This window comes from Silene latifolia, chromosome 2 (assembly GCF_048544455.1).
Source record: "Silene latifolia isolate original U9 population chromosome 2, ASM4854445v1, whole genome shotgun sequence".
In the NCBI taxonomy this organism is placed as follows: domain Eukaryota; kingdom Viridiplantae; phylum Streptophyta; class Magnoliopsida; order Caryophyllales; family Caryophyllaceae; genus Silene; species Silene latifolia.
In genome coordinates, this window is record NC_133527.1 from 112,722,637 (window position 1) to 112,727,687 (window position 5,051).

A 5,051-nucleotide genomic window follows, 5' to 3' on the forward strand; every position below is an offset into this window, starting at 1 on the left:
CCCGTTTGCGATCTGGTTTTGCGAGCTAAGCTCCTCGGCCCTTCTGGTATTGTAGCTGCTGGCCCTGCTTTTAATGATGCCGCGCAGGTGTTTACTGGGACTACAGGAACTGGTATTTTAGGTAACCCTAGTGAAATTGCTGCCCCCAAACTTATGAAGAAATTGGCATACATTTATTTCGCGACAGTTGCTGCTGCCTCAGAGTCTGTTTTCTCTTTGACACTACGCCAGCTTGCTTTATGGAAGTCCCAGCAGGGTTCTCACTCCTCTGATTGGTTACGTGCGGTTCCTATCTCGGGGTTGGGCCAGACTATGAACGGGAGGACTTACCGTAGTGTACTGGGGTATCGTCTTGGTTTTCCGTTATTCACGGTCTCTAGGCCCTGTCCGGCTTGCTCTCGGGTTTTTGCTGAGGATGTTTTTGGGGACCACGCTGTTTCTTGTACTGGTACTGTGGGCGTTAAACATCGGCATAACCTTGTCCGGGACACTCTTTTCGACATCCGTTATAGATCCGGTATTATTCGCGGAAAGGAGGTTGATATCGGTTTGGTTGATGGACATGGTGGCTCTCTTCGTCCTGCGGATTTATTGCTTTATTCTTGGGACAGGAGCGTGATGTGTGCGTTGACTTGACGAGTTCTTCTCATTTGACTCGGATCGGGATGACGCATTTTGTGCCTGGCCGGGGTTGTCGATCTTCTTTGCTCAAATAAAGTGTGCTAAGTGTGGGGATTTGTGCGCGGTAGCGGGTTATGGTTTCCTTCCTTTCTCTTTCTCTTCACTTGGGGAGCTGGGTTCGGATGCTGTTTTCTTGCTCAAGCGGATCCAGAAATTCTCGGTATCTGAAGATGTGGGGGCTCGGGTGGCCGCTTACATGTTTACTAGACTTAGCTTTGCTATTGCTAAGGGTGTGGGAGCCCAGATTGTTTCTCGGCTCCCCACCAATTTCATGTAAACTTTTATTTTTATTTTAATGAAAGTTGCGCGCATCCTTCTATAAAAAAATAATAATAATAATAATTTATTATTATTATTATTATTATTATATATTTCCTAATTGGTTTCCTTATAACCTTAACCTATCAATATAAATAGATGGTAAACCTCAACAATTGTCAGTATTCATCAAAACTGAAAATAATTAATAATAGAGAGAGAGAGAGAGAGAAAGAGAGAGAGAGAGAGAGAGAGAGAGAGAGGGGGGGGGGGATCTAGGAGGAGAAAAGCAAAGGAATTTATCGTATTTTATTTGCCTCAAGGTAAGTTTTATAAAACCGCCTAACAACTAACATACTCATCTGATAATTGCTATAACTCGTAAATTGAACCAGCATCGGACTTGCTATTGTCGTGACCTTGGCCGTGGAACACGAGGGATTGACAAGGACCCACCGTTGACAACCAGGGACCACAGGTAAAGGAAGTTTCAGGCGGGTTTTTGGGTTGTTTTCGTGGTGTTTGATTGGGTGTAACCGTATAATTAAAACAAGGATTTGAACTCGTAGCTTTAACCATCGTGACCTGGGTCGGGGTTTGTTAGTCGTGGGAGGAGGAGTCGACCATGGTGGGGTGGTTGGTGACCCAAAGGTGGGACCTTGGTGGTGATGGTGGCCGGAAAACACGAAAATGGACGAGATTTGGGTGTTTGTGTGTGATCGTCTTAAACTGACTGTCGTGTCCTGTGTGTTGGTGTCGAGCGGACAAGGAGACCATCCCTGGAACCACCATGAGTCAGTGGTGATGAAGGTAGTGGCCAGAGGTGGTGTGGTGTCGCGTGTGGTGGTGTGTTGGGGCTTTCTTTGAGTGTTGCGTGAAGGTTGTTGTTATTGTTGTTGCGAGTTGGGTTGCTAGGGCGTGTGATGGTGGATGAGTAAAGTGGTTGTTGTTGGTGTTTAGGCCGTGGCAGGGTTGGTGAACGGGTTTAGGTGATTATGTGACTTGGGTTTCGTAAATTGAATTGGGTTTTGAATATTGTAATGTTATAATTAATTATAGTAAGTTATAAACAAAATATGATAAGTTAATAATGATATATAAACAAAGTATAAATAATTAATATTGAATAATTATTATAATTGCTAGGTGATGTTTTTTTAAGAGTGCTACTATTTGATTAGCTCGGATTACGTAATTAGATATTGCTTGTGAGGTAGGATAATCTACTCATCTTAACTGTGTCTGTTTGAATTGACTTGAGCATGGAATATGATAATTGTTGTTGAGATTTGATATATTGTCAGGAGAAGGATTACTATTATTGAACTTGAGCTGTTATTATAAATTGGTTGAATTTCTTATGTTATGTATGAGAAGTTGTTGAGAATAGATTGTGAGTATTGAACGGCTCGAGGCTGGTTCTATAAACCATGTATCTGGTGGATAATTTGAATGGATATTGGACTGGCCTAGTGTAGATACCTCATTTCTACACCTTCCGCCAACCACCCAGTGATGATTGGGCCGCATGTTTGATACGCGGAACGATTTTATGACAGTTCATAAGTTCATCGACAGGTGATAGCTCAAACACTCGAGTCAACCTCATGGTCGTCATCTACGCGCCGATACGGTCATTTTGACAGTAATTAGAGTTCATTTGCAGTCCGGTTCAAAAACCGCTTCATTTTCTAAAAAACCGTTTAAATGCCAAGTCGGAATGTTCCGGAACGTTCTAGAATTCTCTGCATATTTATTCCTAATTAAATTTAATATTTTAAGGAAATATCTTCCGTATATTGTGTTTCATGGAATAAGGCAGTATATATCTACCGAAATTCCATAAAAAACGCGGAAATCTTTCTTGCTGAGGAGGAAACCTCTGGGGAAATGACGACGCAGGTGTTGCGCCTCTTCCAAAGGTCGCAGTGGCTGCTGCGCATCTTCCCAGCCCTCTTTCCACGCTTTTCAGAATATTTCCGTGATTTGTTTCCGTATCCGTGTCATTCCTAAACTCCTTCGCATTCCGCCCCTTCTTTCTCTCTCTTTGCATTCTAGACCACGCTTTTTCTTTCGACGCCTACGTGCTTGATCAATCGACCATGTAAGCTCAGATCATTCTGAGTCCCAGTCACGTTGCATATACCGACCAATTTGACCAACTCCACTTAATCAATCTAATCAATCTTTTAAATCCTTTAACAAGGGTACTTTCCACGCATATTCGAGTCGAGCAATCACTAAACTATAACTTTAGTCAATCTCATTTCGTCAAACATGTGAGTCTGAAGGTGTAAAAACCTATTTTATTTTATTGTACTTTTATTTCGTAACATTAATGAAAGGTCTATATCAAAACCACGTTCAAAACCGTCTTTAAAAACCATCTTTTAAACCGTACTTACCAAACAGCGGAGGTTAGACGTCGAGAAGAAACGCAGCAGCAACTGCGCGTTTCGAAGGGTCGTAGCACCTGCTGCGCCTCTTTCTGAGGCTGTCGGTGCTCCTGCTCTTCTTCTTCTTCCTCGACCTTCTGCAAATTTCTATTTTCTCTTATTTCTTTTATTTCTTTTGTTCGTTCCAGTACATAATCATGTCTTAATAAATCCTTTTTAAATTATAACGTTTAATTCGACTTAAATCCCTTATAATTTGATATTTGCGAGTTTTTGTCATATTATTCCAACCCGGATTTTAGAGGCTCGATTCATTAATATCGATTCTCTGGAATTCATACTTTGTATATAATTTTCTTTATTTGGTTTCAATTTATTTTATTCTATTCAATTTTCGAGTTCAAAGTTCGTTATTTTTGTATTTCCGACACGAGTTCGTCATAATTATGTAAATCGCTGTAAATTCTCATCTTTAATTTGTTTTATGACGGTTCCAGATGCATGTAATCAATTAAACCACTTCTACTTGAGTCTAATATCAACAATCGACCTTAAATTTACTAATGAACATTAACAATCCGCGGTTCTGACTTCACAGCCAGAATCCAACTCAAGAACAGACGCAGGAAGTGCTGCACCTCTTCCAAGGGACGCAGCGGATGTTGCGCCTGTTCTGGGTTGGCCTCTGTCTCTGAAATCTTTCTCGCTTTGACGTAGCTCCTAATTACGTATTAAATCAACTATTAATGGTATTATCACCTCTAATCTGACGTATTTTCATATTTTTTTCCCAACTTTATTTTCTCTTCTTTCCTTCTTCGAAATCCTGTTTTGAGCATGCTTTTGACGTAGATCAAATAAACCTTGTAATTTTTGTAATTTTATTTATCGTAATTATTATTTATGTATGATTTATTTACTTGGCCTTCACATGTAAATTAATCTAACATCCAACTTCGATCCAATTATTTGATATATTACCTGTTAACCAACATAGTCTAATTTCACATGCTAGTATTAATCTACTGGATGTTGCATTGCATGCATTACATTGACGACATATCAAATATGAATGATTTCTCTAATCATTAGTAGAGGCAGCTATCGAGGCGGGCGGTATTAGGTGTTCGATTAAAGAGCTTCTTAATACGTACCCTTACCCCTTACTCAGTTATCTCTAGACATCCGTGTCCATTGGCATCTTCGAGAGTCATTCTAGACATAGAATGCTAAGGGTACGTAACGAGTTCTTAGTGTTCATGTCATTACTTTGTGTCTTGACATGACATGAGGTATTCAAACGGTTTCTAATTTTCCCACAATAAATTGGTGGTGACTCCACAAATGCAGGCTTATTCAACCTTTCACCGGTCTCAATGCCTCACCAATCGGTAACAGCCCATGACGTGCTTTGGCAAACCAAGGTTCCATGGGAAAAGTGCCGCCGCCTTGAAACCAACCCGCGGGTGCGCGCGGCGCGGGTGGCCCATGTCCATCGTTTGGCGACTCTGTTGGGGATGATACACTTATGTGTTACCCAGGGTAAAACTTGAACGAGTTTAGGGAATAGTTTATACGAGACAGTTGTCGGTTTTCATTTCTGGACCTTCTTAGGTCATTTCATTCGACCTTCCTAGGCTTAACCCAAACCATTCGACCAATCGTCCCGTCTTGACGGTCCAAATTCTTATCTGGGCCTAAAGATGGATAGCGATT